The sequence below is a fragment of the Zootermopsis nevadensis genome, unplaced genomic scaffold (assembly GCF_977971745.1).
Source record: "Zootermopsis nevadensis isolate Lab colony 2312 unplaced genomic scaffold, Znev_1.0 Znev_ptg000023l, whole genome shotgun sequence".
Lineage (NCBI taxonomy): Eukaryota > Metazoa > Arthropoda > Insecta > Blattodea > Termopsidae > Zootermopsis > Zootermopsis nevadensis.
In genome coordinates this window covers 2884371-2902122 of record NW_028259155.1, presented here as the reverse complement: position 1 = coordinate 2902122, position 17752 = coordinate 2884371, and the positions used below count along the sequence as shown (strand labels likewise).

The window sequence follows — 17752 nt, the reverse complement described above, 5'->3', positions numbered from 1 at the left end:
AAATCACCTGCTAGTTGTTGTTCAGATTTTGTCTGGTTAAACGTATATACAAGACACCAGTTCAAGTCACTTTAAAACTAGTTTCAAATCAAATGTCTGATTAATCCCTTTAAAGCTGGAGCTCGTCTAAATAAGAATTCAGTCCGTACCGTAAAGAAAACACATCTCTTCACAATTACAAAAATCAAATGGTCAACGTTTCTAAAACCCTGATGACGGAGACAGTATGTCCTCTGAAACGTTGGTTAACATCGACCAGACTACACAGCGCAACAACCCAGAAGACGGAAATCTTCATACTCTAATGACGGGGGCAGTATGTCCTCTGAAACGTTGGTTAACATCGACCAGACTACACAGCGCAACAACCCAGAAGACGGAAATCTTCATACTCTGATGACGGAGGCAGTATGACCTCTGAAACGTTGGTAAACATCGACCAGACTACACAGCGCTACAACCCAGAAGACGGAAATCTTCTTTCTACTTCAGACTAAACTAGATGGCTTACTGAACCCGAAGGTTCATCACCGAATTAACCAAAGCCCTCCACCGGACCAACAAAATCCAGTCTCCTTCAACTCCTATCTCCCACAGATCCCGCCTGAGATTATCCTCCCATCTACGTCTAGGTCTCCCCAGAGGTCTCTTCCCCTCAGGCTTCCCAAATAGTGGACCCAAATAACCAGATGGCTTACCGAACCCGAAGGTTCATCACCGAATTAACCAAAGCCCTCCACCGGACCCTGTCCTGGGCCAACAAAATCCAGTCTCCTTCAACTCCTATCTCCCATAGATCCCGCCTGAGATTATCCTCCCATCTACGTCTAGGTCTCCCCAGAGGTCTCTTCCCCTCAGGCTTCCCAAATAGTGGACACAACCAACCAGATGGCTTAGCGAACCGGAAGGTTCATCACCGAATTAACCAAAGCCCTCCACCGGACCCTGTCCTGGGCCAACAAAATCCAGTCTCCTTCAACTCCTATCTCCCATAGATCCCGCCTGAGATTATCCTCCCGTCCACGTCTAGGTCTCCCCGGAGGTCTCTTCCCCTCAGGCTTCCCAACCAGTACCCTGTGCACACCTCTTGTCCCATCCATGCGCGCTACATTCCCCGCCCATCTCATTCTTCTTGACTTAACCACCCTGACAATATTAGGGGAGGAGTACAGATTTTTAAGCTCATCATTATGCAATTTTCTCCACGCCCCATCGTCTTCTCTCCTAGGCCCAAATATCCTCAACACCCAATTCTCAAACACCTGCAATCTGTGTTCCTCCCTCTGAGTGAGAGACCATGTTTCGCATCCATACAAAACAACAGGCAAGATTATTGTTTTGTGTATATTAACATTCAGGTTCTTAGAAATCAGACGGGAAGACAATTCTACTTCAGATTATTTAAGAAAATATGGCGACAGGCACAATGAATTTATGTTTCATCATAAGCAGTTAACTTGTGAGGAATCCCGTTTTATTATCTTATGCGTGCTACATGCAGCCCCAATCTCATCTTCCTCGATTCGGTACGTTTTTTTTTTGTGCATTATATGAAAAATCTCTGACAAAAAAACTTGGTCCATGACCTGAACGGACTCACATCTCGCGTCTCTGTGTCCGGGTGACCCGAGATTGCGTACGCACATCGCGATGCGAGTACAGCAAACTGTCATTTGTTTGATGATCTGATGTCATCGTATAAGCATCCACCAGCAAGGTCCTTCGTCTGCAGTTGACAGCCTCCACGAATAATTACATAAGCTCCAATCTCACACGTCTGGAAAAGACTGGCGGTCCAGTTGTGATTTTAAGTTCTCCTTTGTCAAGGACATGGCAGTTTGTTTACTATCCACTCCTGCGCCATCACCGACTGTCCAACAACAAATACCATACAAAAACATCCTTCATCATTCTTTCGCAGCAACAAAACAAAAACAAGCCTTCGATTTACTTTGCGAACAAGTCGCGTGCAATCTCTGCTTCCGATCGCTGGTAGTACCAATGACTGTCTTTGTAGTCATGTATTCCTTGCAGTTTCGAACAGGGCGACTGGAGCTGGACACGTGGACACAAGACGTTCTTCAAACAGAATCAAACAGTAGCCCTACATAATTTACCAAAGCCCGGCCATCTTAATAACTACACATATAAAACAGTGTTCAAGTTTCAATTTACCAAGTATCCAAGTCGCCGAACACAGATATATTTAATATATTTATTTTGTACAGTCTATACACAAACGTTTGAAGTTTATTGGTGTTGTAAAAATTATATAATATTAAAACATTTTATTGTGTAAAATATTATATTAGCGCTCTTAATCGTAAATACGATTTTACATTATATTTTTTAGCGCTTTTATTAAAACGACATGTTTCGACGGGTAATACCGTCGTCTTCAGGTTTTTATCAATTTAAAATATTTTAAAAACTATTAGATATAATGTAAAATCGTATTTACGATTAAGAGCGCTAATATAATATTTTACACAATAAAATGTTTTAATATTATATAATTTTTACAACACCAATAAACTTCAAACGTTTGTGTATAGACTGTACAAAATAAATATATTTAATCAAACACAAACATGACGCATATAAGATACATTTATTTATTTAATTATAATGTATTTTCAGTAGCTCGGACGTTTCAGATTTTTCACGGTGGTGAGTCTGAAGTTGGATGTCTCCTGGAATGTTACGCCGCGCAGTCTACTAAAAAAATTCACCGACGTTTCAGAAGTGACTGCCGCCTCTATCATCCACTGACTTTATAATCGATGCAATAATCACAACCAGACTACACAGCTCAACGATCCACAAGAATCAAAATTCGTCTTCGAAAAGTCACGTTCAATTCCAGCGCCAATGTCTCATTATCGAAATCATTTATTTTATTAATATAATTATTATTACAGACATTACTAATATTATTAGCGGCGATGGAACTATACATCGTCAGTTCCCTAGTCCCCGTACAAAGAACAAGCGAACAGCTCCATAATTCACGCTGTCGATCTCAGGTCAAAGTCTGACAAATCAGTCCACGAAAACCCTCTCACGAGTTAGAGAGACACATGGCAATTTACTAATTTGGTACGAAAATACACAATCACAAAACAGGAGCGTTATAATGTAAGGAAACCCTGAGGGGGTGAGTGGTGGCAGAGGGGGAGGGGGGGTGCTCGAGGCCCATCACGTCCTGTCCGCGTCGGGCTAAGTTATCCGCGATCTTTACCTCCATAGTTCCTGACGGCCCGCGGGAACAATTGAGCTCCCTAACTAGAAAGATCACTCCCCTTCCCCCCCCCCCCTGCTTGCTTAGCCTGAAGAACATAGTCAGAGCGTTCGTGTAAACTGCCTCCAAGACCCCTACCATGTATAATGAAATACGTTTACTCTACCGAGGCCAAAACTTGAGGGAAACTTAGTTCAGGTATATGTATAGGCCTATATGTGTATGTACCTCACAAACTTCGCATTCTCTCACCCACCGGGGCCCCCCCCCCTGTATTTGTACTTTTCTGTCCCTAACAAACCGCCTTGTAGAACACTTCAGACATAAAATGAAGTTTCAGTTAGTTTGCTGACTTTACGCCACGTATAACCTACGCGGACAAACAAACGAAGCGACGACTTATCCTTCTAAGCGGACCAGAAACAGACAATCTACCGACCACAAGCATCAAGTCTCCTTCCTAATCCCCCAACAGTTTCAGCATTGTTTCCTTGAAAGTGTGTTAACCGCTTCAGAAAGACTTACACTTTACGTAGTCGACCGAGGGACAGAGGATGTGACACTCAAGACAGATCCTTTGATTCGGAAACTACTTCTCCTTATCCACACGCAGTGCAAAAAAACATCTTGAGTAACCATTCTCATGAATTCCAGAAGTGTTCTCCATAAAATTACAAAAAGAATAAAATCCTTTAATTTTTTAAGTCAGTCTTTCCTCCCAGTCGACATCCTTTTCCATCAGCTCAACCTTAGCATACCTAATTCATTTTCCGTTTTCCGTGTTCAACCCGTCCTATCTCATCGGACTTCTCTCTCCTCCGTACATCATCTTCACTTACTATCACGATCTAACAAACCAAATGGAATTCAAAAATTCTTCACAAGTACCCATGACTTCAACGCTTCTCCAAAGGAGTAAACGACATTCTTCAGGGAGAATAAAATCTAACGTCTTATTCAACAGCACAAAACAAAACCAAATCATGAAAACGGTTTCAACAACCCAGAAGACAAATTTTTTTTCACAAAAACAGAATCATCATCACAGTATACGATTTACGTTAAGTTGTCTTAAGCTACGACTGACATTACAGTAAATAAACGCCCTGGACCAAACAAAAGTCCTGTGTAACACAAGATTAATACTAGATAAAAAGATATTACTAAATAAATTTGTAATTTAAAGCTTTAAAATAACAGAAGCGTTAAAGGGGGGGGGGGGGGGGTGATACGAATCAAGGAACAGAACGTGTGTCACCAAGTAACAAGACGCTCTCCGAAAAAATAATGTTCGTATTATAATTATTTCAGAGGCAATAAAAATTCATCCACGAGTGGTCACGAGAACGTCTCTAGCTGAGGGATTTAGGACTCAACGCGCATCTAGATTCAAGTCCAAGGCAGAAATGGGGGGGGGGGGTGAAAAAAAAACTTATTAACTTCGGCTTGATTAAAAGTTGGCTGTGCAACCAGTATATCATATTCGTGTAATATATTCTGAAATAAATGAAAAATGCATCAATTGTAAGAACCAAGAACGACTACACGGAAGAAGAAACTACGAGAAGACTGATATATATATATATATATATATATATATATATATATATATATATAAAAATGAACCTCATCAAATCAATATCCAGTTAAATTAACTTTAAGGGCTCCCGGTGTCAAACAAATGGCCCAGAAGATAGTAGGAGGTTGCGGAGAGGTGAGGGGCGCACGAGGGCGAATCCACATAATTTCCTTCATTTTCGCTCGAGTATAGAAAGTTTTCAAAAGCGTCATCGGCGAAGTGTGTCATTATAAAAACGCGAAAGAACATGAAACCGCGTTACTAAGTTTTGGGAGATGGTTACTTCATTAGGGCTGCGAGGTTTTAATAGCCGTAACGCTTCGGGGTTAGGTTAGGGAACAGTAGTAATATTCATGTTCATGGCAAGGGGAACAGTCTGCAATAACAATCTACACAAAGATTACAACAGGAACTCACACTACCCCCTCCCCAATCCACCTCCTACGCCCCCCGTTGGAACATTTTGTTCCCCGTGGCTCGTTCTTAGCAGGGTTCATCTAGCCAGGAATTCCGAAGAGGCAAAGAATCAACCAAGCAACCAACCCCTTTGCTTCTCAAACACCAGTACCACCCATCCCTTCTTCATAGATACCGAACATTAGCTGTACACCATAAGGAACCCACAACTCTTGCTACGAGATGCAAAAGCCGTGAAGAAATAGGGCCCAAGTGTCTATACGTCGCTCCCTCTTACGAGAAGCAACGAACACCATAGAATTTTAAGTTCGACGACAGACACTAACTTCAATTCACTTAAAAAAAATCATAAAATTTACCCGATATTATCGTCTAGCGTTTCAAAAACTGAAATCTGGTATTCTAACTTGTATTTTCCTTCGATTTAACACATTTATTATATGTTGATAATGAGCCGGGATAGCTCAGTCAGTATAGTGACTAGCTACGGGTTGGACGGCCGGGGTTCGATCCCCGACGGGGGCAGACGATTTTTCCTCTAGCCTCTGTGTCCAGACCGGCTCTGGGGCCCACCCAGCCTCCTCTACAATGGGTACCGGGGTCCTTTCCCGGGGGTAAAGCCGGCCGAGGCGTGATGCTGACCACTCACCCCCCCCATCTAGTGCCGAGGTCAAGGAAGAGAGGAGCTATACCTCCTCTCCCCCCAAACGCCTACATGGCGTATAGTGGGACAAACTAAAAAAAAAACTAAACTATCTAATTATATGTTGATAAGCCTTTATTTCTAACATCATGAACTCGATTTGTGGAATAAAAACTCTTTGTAACTATAGCAGCGAAAACACTCGATAATTCAAGTCATTTCTGAACTTTTCTCATCATTACGACCCTTTAAATCCTACCGTACAGATCGAGACGTAACGTCAAAACTTCTTCTAGAAAGTTCCAAGTGCTGATATCCAACCAAAATTACATTTCGAGCTGCATTCTTCAAGAAACTTAAAAACGAGAAATGAAAATTGTACGACGTGGTCGTGGCCTGTTTTAATACACCGCGTCGTGAATTTGGAAAAAGATTTGGGTAAACCGCGATTGAACTTAACTATATATATAATAGCTTATCCACAGACCGTAAAATTCGATAATACGTGCCTTGAACTGGTCGTATAAACGGACGAAAGTGATACACGGAGATGATCTGACAGAATTACAGCAAAGCTGGAGGAGATACGTCTCTAATTCCCTAGGGAAACAGTAGGAAGACCACAGAATTTATTACACGGATTCCTCTACTAAGCTACCGAACACAGATACACGAGTTGTTGGTGTATCTCTTTGATGCTGACATTTCAGAGTATGAAAGAGTGGTAAGGTTATGTCGCCCACTCTTTAAGAGACGAGACATTTATTCCTCCTGAGGAAACGCTAATTAGCGGATGGATACACAGCGACTAAGAACCACAGCAAGGAGATTTGTTAACCGCCGTCACCTCATCTCTGTGACCAGGATGATTAAATAACCACGTCAAAGGATGGATCAGAAACAAAGAAAGGTCACGTCGAAACGGTCATCAGGCTTTTGGCATTGTGTTATTTCATTTGTCGTACTGACATTCCATCACCTGATCCCCCATCTCATATTAAGAGTATACACATTCTTCTTCCCTACGGTCGAGTGGTTTGAAATTCTTTCCCGAATTCGGGATAACCCGATAACAGTGGACTCTATAAAATAAATTGTCATCGCTTTCATGATCGGAGTTCAATGTACAACTTCGGGTTTCGAAGTTTCGCCCTGAAGATGACAACTGCAATGTCTGACGAAACGTTGGATAACATTCAACACGGTTCAGCCCCCAAAAATCCGAAGCATTGCTTATATCAACCCTTTAAAACCAAAAACTCATCTGAATAATATTTAAGAATTCAGTCCGTACCGCGAAGAAAACACATCTCTTCACCGTTACAAAGATCAAATAGTTAACGTTGTTTAAGGAAATTATCGCTGTTTACGGTGAGAATCACGCGAAATACATACACAAATACAAAATGTAGAATTTTTATTGTGGGCTTTAAAAGGTAATGTGACAATTTTTGAATATACCGTTATGTAATTTTCCCCGCCCTTCTCTTAGGTCCAGATACTCTTAATCATGGAGTGAAGTATCCCATAGAAATTCCAATGTGGACACATGACCTCGGGATCAGACCCGCAAGCTTTCAATCAAGAAAGTTCTACGTCTTTTGTATCATGCCTACAAATGTAAAATGTAACATTATTTTTCTCAGACATGAAATGATATCATCGTACAGAATAAATAAATAAATAATAAAACAGTTATACTATTCCTCAAATAATGTCATAAAAATTCTTTCTGACAGAGGTTACAAAACCAGATTTCAGTTTTTCAGAGTTGCTTATTTATTTATTTCCAATATCTGCCAATCATTTGCAAGATGTTCATTACTGTAAACTCACAGACGCAGAATTTCCCTTCACGATTAGACCTAACCTACAATTGTATTAAAACGCAAGACTAAAAATTAAAATCGATTGTGATGCAGACAGACTCTGTTCCACGCTTTACAGATTTTTTCTCAGTTTACCTTTGAACACGGAAGAGAATGATTTTGCAACTACGAAGCGTTTAACTTTTCTACTCGATATGTTGGCTGCACACAATTCTTATTTACTTTGTCCATAGCAACTACCCCGGGAGACGTCTGTTTTCAGATGAAGGTGTTTCTAGAGGGGTCCTGTTTGTTGTGTAGCCTTGGTTTGTTGTTCCAGGTGGCGGTCTGCAGTCCCTCAGTCGCCATGCGGTTCACGCAAAAGTGGCTCATGTATCAACTCTCATAAAATCTATTTCTTCATAACTACTACCGAGTAGAATTCCTGTAACTACGCAGATATATAAATTTACAATACAGGATTTTTCCTTTGCAGTTTATACGTAATAGTCTGGTAGACGTTTACCGACGTTTCGGAGGTTCTTGTCGTCTCCATCATCAGGGCGACGAGTGATGATGCAGGCAGCAACGACCTCTGAAACGTTGGTAAACTTCATAAGACTGTACGATTACTTGTTTTCAAAACAATTGTAATTTACGGAATTCTCTCAAAATAAAATAAAGATTCAAACTCGTACAAAAACATGACGAAAACCATAAACTTATGAGCAGCATTAACTAATATTTCAGAGGACTAATATTTTACAGGATCTGCTGGTATAACCTTTCAAAAGGACCTCTTCTTGAATCCTTCCTCATATTTTCCCTACCTATCGAAATACATTTTTCCCCCCCTGAAAAATACTCGTGCCTCCATCCTTATCAAAGGCCACACATCCCTCATGCGTGTAGAAGTTATAAATACAGCGTTTCCCTATTTCTTCTTTGAGTTTTGGTTTCCAGTTTCACAACTGTATAAACGACCAAGATCACACAGCGTACAAACGAAAAATCACAGCGAGTTTCCTAGAGAGACTGAGGAAAACTACACAAGACCTATCTCTATCGGGGTAACACATACCTCGGTCGAGATTAAACCACGGAAACCTCCAAATACAAAACAGTTGTGGCCAACCACTGCATTACAAAAAGCTGCCACCTCAGATGTTTGCTCCTGCTGACAATCGGAGCTGAGACTCTGACCGAAAACACGGCTATATGACAATTATATCCCTATCTATAAAGTATGAAACGCAGTTTATTAATTTATTAAACTAATCCATATTCTGATTCTTCAGCAGAATACAACACATTGCTTAATATCTTTATGGTACCGCCTCCATCATCAGAGTAATCGCCCTGATGACGTCGGCAGTAAGCACCTCTGAAACGTCGGTTAACTTTCACCAGATTATACTTCGCAATGCCCCCAGAAGACCGTCACCTTCAGTGGCTGCATACGAACGTTTCGAAGGAACACCCTGCTTCCATCTTCAGGGCTTAAGTCACCACAGACCATACAGAGATACATACGAATCTATAACAATGTTTGAAGCTGAATTCAACTGTTATGGCTCTCATGGGCTATGTGACCAAACTGTGCGGAGCGCCAACTCACTTAGCGCGGGTAAAAATAACGCCAGCTCTCGCCGTGTGAACAGACAAATGAAGAGCGAAAGTGGATGTCTTAGTGCGCCATTGGTTAGGACGCAAAATGCTTACTTCCCTCAAAATCAGCAGTAAAAATGACGAATCTGCAATGACACACGAAGAAGGAAAGGAAAAGAAGAAGAAATTAGAGAAGGAAACCAGGATCGAAAGAAAGAAAGAAAGAAAGAAAGAAAGAAAGAAAGTGATGGAATGCTTGTACAAGTCGAGCACAGAAAATACGATATTTTACTCTGAACTCACGTCTCCATTACAGATTAAAATAAAACCCTGTACACAACATTTTAAAAATTAAGAATTTTATACGTCACTCTAAGTTAAATTGTCTTTAGATGACCAACGCTGGTCGAAACATAATCTAATTATCGATATTGTAACCACAGCGTTTTTCTTTAGTACAGACATTGTTTTACATTGCTGTGTGTTTGACGGAATATAGACCACTTTCCTTATAAGATCTTACAACAGGATTCTAACCTACAAATTACAAGTTAAAATGGACATTGTTCGCAGTCACTCGACTCAGAGTCGAAACGAGCATCTGAGTTCTCATTTCGATTGTAGATTCCAGGTTCGTATAAACAATGATACCAACAGCAAACACTAAATCCAACTTTCGTGTTCTTTAATTATTCACCAGCTGAAGGACCATAATCTTCTCAATAAAAAGTCTGTGTCAAGATTTGGGTTCGATAGCTCGATACACTAATGAACGGATCGAGCTATCGAAACCAAAAATCGATTTTTTTAAAATGCGATAATGTACACAAGCTACTTCTGTTATTGAAATCGAATTGGAATTTCTGTGTTCAACTTTACGCCGTGTTGCGAGTTGAATTTAACCACGCCCGGAAGCAAAAGATTTTGTTGATGCGGTAATTATCGTGTGTTTATAACTTTCTGAGTAAATATTTCAATGTCGAAGTTATAAGAAAAAAACATTCAGTTCTTTATCATATAGATCATCTGAGGTAATATTAATGGACGTTATAAGCGCCTACAGCTGTCAGCGATCTATACACTGAAATCACTATGTCATGCCATTATAGTTGAACCAAGACAGGAAAACAGATTTATCTTCTAGACGGAATTTAAAATATGACGAGAATATTGTTATCCACTCGGCCGTTCTCATGAACTGAGCACAATAGACGATTCGCAGATAAAAATTTTCAAGTCAAGAGATTAATCAAGAAACAGTAAACTGATAACAGAAGCAGCTTTTCCATTTAAGAGAAATAACAAAATAATCATAACTGTCTTGTAACATTCATATTATTTCTTTCTACGAAGAAGAATCATGACTTTGATACGAAAACATTAGAGCAATAATGTTTTAAATCACATCTCCCACATCAGTAAAGTTACAAAAATTAACATTTAATATAAAAAAAAATCTGTTCTTCAGCGACGACATGAATCTACTTACATCTAATTGAGATATTTAACAGCGCTGAATTCAGTAAAAAAAAAACAGACAACGTGAGATTAATATCACAAGACACTCCGCAGATTAGACATACAAGTTCGACACTCATAAAGAAAGAAGGAAATACTGATCGAATTACAAGTTCAGCCAGAAACAGAGTTTCTATACGTCTATAGACGAAACCGGATAGAACGTGTCAAAAGGTCGAGGTCTTCCTTCCTTTCCCCCCCCCCCCCCCCCCCTGCCGAGTAGCGAATTATAAAATAACACAGACCAGGGAAAGACTCAAAAGATTCTGTTTTCTGTTAGAATCACACGCAAAACGCATCAGAGGCCTTACTCGGGGGGGGGGGGGGGGGATTATTACGATGATACCTATGACGTAAGTCCACATAATGATCATTAAAATATTTATCGATACTTCAGAAATTAATAACTTGGAAGTAAACGTTCACACTGTGACGTAACGAGGCTTACCAACAGTTCAAGTACACCGCGTGTTATCAGGAGGTAAAAGATTTAAAACAATGACCTCCCGAATACGAATCGGGAGTTCAAGTTACTCGGCAGAAGAGTCACTGTTAGAACCATAGCCCAAAATACGTCAGAAAAACAACGGATGAAATTACTCTGTCCATTAAACGTGCCTGAACTAACCCATGGATCAGGGTTCTTCCTCACAAGCCAATAATTTCTCAATAAATCAATAATTTTCCAAGTCCTGCCAAACGTCTAATCGAATTCATCTGAATTAATTGTAAATTGGAATAGACCACACGGTCTAATCCGTAAATGATTATGAAGACACGCACCTCTAAGGTGTTTTGTTTTGATTATGGTAATTACCGATTCGTTTAAACACACTGGAAACTATTTAGGTTAACATCTCGTATAAATTATATTCGATTTGAAGTCGATTATGGTCTCCTGGGTTAAAAGGTCGTGTGATCCTGTGGCCGATACGGCTCCATAAGCATCAAATTAATCCATAGATCTCGAAATAACCTCCTGAAAATTATCACAAAACTCCGTAAAGATTTCCTAAGTCAATTGTCTGAGTTTTGAATTCAGACTGTATGCATTTCTTACTTCTTAAATTCGTGGTACATACCGCACCAGGAAATCCACAGCGATTTAATTATCCTCATAACTGCTGAATGCAAATTATGAAAATTCGTATTAAAACAGCTGATTCTCCGCTCTGTAACTTAATTAATTATTCGCGTCTGAATTATTTATCAGTCCAGAGATTTGAGTGAAACAGCACCTAACAAACACAATGCATCTCTTAACCATGATACGGATTATAACTTTCTTTTTTTTAAAAAAAAAATATATATAATAATTCAATCTGCTTTTACGCTCACGAACAAAACAACACCAACAAGTCTGGCTACGTATTGAACACACAACTCAGAGCATAAAACTCGATGTCACGATAATTTATTTTTTTTTTAAAAAAAAAATTACAAACATTAGCAGTTTTACTTATACATAAAATTTCCTTAAGCTTTCATGTTTGTAAAGAATTTAACACACAACAAACTTCCACATATCATTACGTGGGCATAAGTCTACAATTTATGACTAAAAGATTTAATGTTTTGTCCACGTTGTCTATTTATTTAGCAATGCTTTGTAGCCCGCGTGGGTATTACAGTGACCAAACATACGAGAAGAATTTGGACAGTCTGCGATGAACGCCACAGAACATACCCTAACCTCAACTAAATTCGCCCCCCCCCCCCACTCGCTGTTCAAGAATTTCGTTGAACTGAGAAAGAAGACAGACGGATCAACCTCGGCGAACTCACAGCTACGAGGCACACATCGACTTCAATTTTTCAAAATTTGAAACTAAGACAGACTGAAACTACGTCACATTGTACCTCCAGTTGTTGGTAACTTATGAAACAAAACCCCGCAGATACCAACTACCGAGAAATTAAATACAAAGAAAAAATAACTACATATGGGAGTACAACACAAAATAATTTTCAACGCCGTTGAGAGTTCATAGAACAATAGAATCAAAATAATTTAATTGAGATGACTAAACCACTCACGTTCGTCTGCGTTGATCCGAAGTAGTAGGTTATAGCAACAAACAGATGGTTGATTATCGACCACTGTTCACTAGGTCACGAGAAGTAGCAATTCGTCCCCACCATAACTCCAATTCCACAAAACGAATCACCAACACTTTCATTTTAAAACGATCGAGAAACGTCTTCCGGTACGAATACGTTCACTACCACATCCGACGACGACACACGACGGTAAAGTTGCGTTAGACTGTCGAGGAGGGCTCTCTCGCAACTTAGCATCTGCCTTCTTGGGTTCTGGTCGTTTCACACTCGCTCGTACACCGACCGACTCCCCCTATCTCTTAACACAAGTACAGACTGCCAGTAGCTTGCCTTCCACGCTAACGCTCGCTGCTCCTGGGAATGTTTACAATTCATCTAGCTGCTGTATACAAGAGCAGACCCTACGCAAAGCTACAATCAACAACCTCTCGCTCGCTCGCACATGTTTCCTATACCCTGGGCTGACAGTCATGTATCTGCTGGCTGAAGCATTGAAATTGTACCGAAAAAAAAAAACCACCCTTCTTCGCCTGACAGTAAGCAAGGGTGGTAATATAAAATGGGAGGGTGTAGGGATTTTTCCTAGGGGTACGGGCACGTGCTCTGGTATACGAAGCCTTTTTATTCACTCCCCACCCCTCACAGTTCCTAACTATGGCACCCTGAAAACAACACCCCCTCTGGTTCGTGTCAGCCATAGTTTCAACCCTTAAAAAATAAAGGAATGGTGTTGGATGGAGCGAGAAGACTTCATGTAATATTTTTCTGTGCAGTAGTCACGAAATGAAGGGGGTTTAGGGGGGGGGGGAGGGGATAAATCAATACTGTAGTAGTATATTTGTACTGAGTGGAGTTTGAGGGTAGAAGGGGGGATGAAGAAGAGGGTTGAGGCAGTGGGGGGGGGAAGGGGGCATTTTTGTTGTTTACTAGTCCAAAAAAGCAAGAGAAAAGACGCGATGAGGGCTCCCGTGACGGCCGATGTAACGCTCGGTTCCCCCCCTCCCCCACGCCCAACCCCCACAACCCGTCTCCTCGCCACTTCCGCTGCTACATTCTAAAACGTAATATTAATGCGCATTAGCCCTGCTACATTTGCGGGGGGAGGGGGGGATCCCCCCCGGTATGTCGTGACTCCTAACACTGAAGTGTTTTATTCCTTTGCGTCGTGTTGACCATCCTGCTTGCAAAACTGCAGTTGTACTTTCTTTGGAAATTCAAAGTTCGAAAAGAAAGCCGTGTAATAAGGATCGTAAACCTGTGGCCCGTTTACGTGTCTGCCCGCGTTCATGTTTGACGTCAATCTGTATGATGTAAAACGTTAACGTGATATTATAAAACACAATATTAATATCATCTTTTTTAAGTACTTATCGCTGTTAGCAGCTTGAGAAATATCAAATTAACTACGACTGGTCTCACTTATAAACAATTTTTTGAAGATCCTTATTACGAAAGAAATTAAATCAAATGCAGAAAAAATTATTCAAATTTGAGGTTCTCACGGCGGTGAATATGAAGATGGCTGCCTTCTGGGTTGTAGCACCGTGTAGTCTGGTAGGAGTTTACCGACGTTTCAGAGATGGTAAAGTTGCGTCATATTGTGATATAATAAGTATATATTAAATCTTGTCCGTCTAATCACAATAAATCATTATTAAATATTAAAATATTACAATAATTAACATTTAAAATATTTAAAATATTAAATGACCATCAACTGAAACATGTCGTGAAACATGAAAAATGATGGTCTAATGTAAATCGAATATTCATTTAATATTTTAAATATTTTAAAATGTTAATTATTGTAATATTTTAATATTTAATAAGAATTTATTGTGATTAGACGGACAATATTTAATATATACTTATAGACGTTTCAGAGGTACTCGCTGCCTCCATCATCAGGACTCATCCCAGAAGACATTTATCTTCACAATCATCGTCGTGATAAAATGAAACCTTATCTGCATTTGCGTGTAACCACAAACCTGACGTAAGTTATAATTTCTCTGAAATGCAGACACTCAACACCAAACTTAATTCATCTTATATATCACCTATCACGACCGGGAGACATATAGACGCCAAATAACAAACACTTTGCGGACAGAAGGACGGATGAGACCCCGACGGGATCGAATTCGTAACGGCCAAGCTGAGAACGGTAAGAGAAACTCTGCCTAAGCGTTAAATCAAGTCTTCTTGTTCGAACTATCAGCGTCGTATAGAAATGTTAATATATACACAAGTAAACAGATCAGACTCGAGGTCATTCTCTATCCTCGGCAATCATGCAAGAGTTATAAGTGGTTTGTTTACGAGATTTTGTTTGTTAATGGCATTTGTGTTTTGTTTATACTTTATTCATTAGCTAAATAGCGCTGTCCCACCAGAAAGTACTCAAAACCAATGCCATCTCATCAGGAATTAAACCGAATTCCTTTTTCAGGGTTTTCCAAATACTTAAATAAGGTGTTTCTATAAAGGTGACATACCGTGGCCAAGAAAACTTTATTCCTAGCCAACATTACCTTAAATAAATACGACAAATTAGCTCAGTTCCTTATAAAAACGCAAAGTGAATTGATTTCCAATAAGAACGCGTCTAATATAAACAGAGAAGTGACCATAAATGTTTCTGGTGGGAGAAAATAAGATGACATATCGCAAAGAATTTATCCTTTCTTATCTGCACAAACTTCCGTGTTACGACATGTTAGTTTCATTCAAAAAATTATTGTTTTTACAATAGGTAATTTCTTAACATTCGCATTATGAATTTCATATTTCAAATTAATACTATCAATACTTCAGAATTAACATATTACTACCCTCAAGAACAAAGCAGCTGTCATTCTTTCCACCCCTCGATGAAGTATGTGCGCGGTGTTCGAAAAAATTCACTTCTCACTACGCAACATGCTTACATACTAAAAATAAAAAAATTATAAAATATTTCTTTCTTAATGGTGCCCCAAAAACACATCTCACATGTCACGCTGTTTAAATGAAAATAAATAAATTCAAAACTGAAACAGAGGATAATTTCTCAAACTGGCTAATTTTCTTCGTATATTTTATATATTTACAATAATTTTAGAATCCCAAGATACAAAGGAAATTTTACAAATGAACGCGTAGCTGTATGTATTTAATAATATCTTATATCGACGCTATATCAACTACCTGACATCGACAACTGACAGGATGATTTATCTAAATGAAGAATTGTAATTAATTTATTATGTACAGAATAATATTTAATTCCATAAAAATAACAGAATTTCAATCTCTTCTGCTGAGAAAGTACCTCAAGCCTGTCATATAAATAATCTATTTAATAACGACACAACGAGAGTGAGCTGGTTCCTTGAAACGCCTGTATTGTAATCTTATTCCTCAGGTTCAACTAAAGATAACTCATTAAAAATAACTGGATGGAGTTAAAAATACCCACCATAGAGCATTGAAATGAACAAGCTGGCCTATATCCACCCAGTTCCTTTCGCTGTCTGTTCTGAATAGCCCATCCCACCTTCGTCCTGACGCAGTCCATAGAGACTTCATACAAACACGTCCGAATCATCCTCACTGTAAATTTTGTATTGTTTCACTGAATGTTTAGCGTAAATATTATATATATATATATATATATATATATATATATATCAGTAAACAATAAATGTGTATGTATTTGAGGTTCTCACTGCGGTGAGTATGAAGATTTCTGTCTTCTGGGTTGTTGCGCTGTGTAGTCTGGTCGATGTTAACCAACGTTTCAGAGGTCATACTGCCTCCATCATCAGAGTATGAAGATTTCTGTCTTCTGGGTTGTTGCGCTGTGTAGTCTGGTCGATGTTAACCAACGTTTCAGAGGTCATACTGCCTCCATCATCAGGCCGATGAGTATGAAGATTTTCTGTCTTCTGGGTTGTTGCGCTGTGTAGTCTGGTCGATGTTAACCAACGTTTCAGAGGTCATACTGCCTCCGTCATCAGAGTATGAAGATTTCTGTCTTCTGGGTTGTTGCGCTGTGTAGTCTGGTCGATGTTAACCAACGTTTCAGAGGTCATACTGCCTCCATCATCAGGCCGATGAGTATGAAGATTTTCTGTCTTCTGGGTTGTTGCGCTGTGTAGTCTGGTCGATGTTTACCAACGTTTCGGAGGTCATACTGCCTCCGTCATCAGGGCGATGAATATTTCTGTCTTATGGGTTGCTGCGCTGTGTAGTCTGGTCGATGTTAACCAACGTTTCAGAGGTCATACTGCCTCCATCATCAGAGTATGAAGATTTCTGTCTTCTGGGTTGTTGCGCTGTGTAGTCTGGTCGATGTTAACCAACGTTTCAGAGGTCATACTGCCTCCATCATCAGGCCGATGAGTATGAAGATTTTCTGTCTTCTGGGTTGTTGCGCTGTGTAGTCTGGTCGATGTTTACCAACGTTTCGGAGGTCATACTGCCTCCGTCATCAGGGCGATGAATATTTCTGTCTTATGGGTTGCTGCGCTGTGTAGTCTGGTCGATGTTAACCAACGTTTCAGAGGTCATACTGCCTCCGTCATCAGAGTATGAAGATTTCTGTCTTCTGGGTTGTTGCGCTGTGTAGTCTGGTCGATGTTAACCAACGTTTCAGAGGTCATACTGCCTCCGTCATCAGAGTATGAAGATTTCTGTCTTCTGGGTTGTTGCGCTGTGTAGTCTGGTCGATGTTTACCAACGTTTCGGAGGTCATACTGCCTCCGTCATCAGGGCGATGAATATTTCTGTCTTATGGGTTGCTGCGCTGTGTAGTCTGGTCGATGTTAACCAACGTTTCAGAGGTCATACTGCCTCCATCATCAGAGTATGAAGATTTCCGTCTTCTGGGTTGT

At 39.9% G+C, this 17752-nt stretch overlaps 1 protein-coding gene across 25 annotated transcripts in view; it reads right to left on the bottom strand.

Moving 5' to 3' along the window:
* The window catches only part of FoxP (forkhead box transcription factor P), a 475517-nt gene that overhangs the window by 186715 nt on the left and 271050 nt on the right, over positions 1 to 17752 (bottom strand). The window contains exon 1 of one of the 25 annotated variants that reach the window (XM_087354656.1): positions 12852 to 13229. The exons of the other annotated variants lie outside the window; for them this stretch is intronic. The gene's annotated coding sequence lies outside the window, so the exon portion shown is untranslated. Of the gene's footprint in view, positions 1 to 12851; positions 13230 to 17752 lie in introns of those variants that run through there. 25 annotated transcript variants of the gene reach the window in all.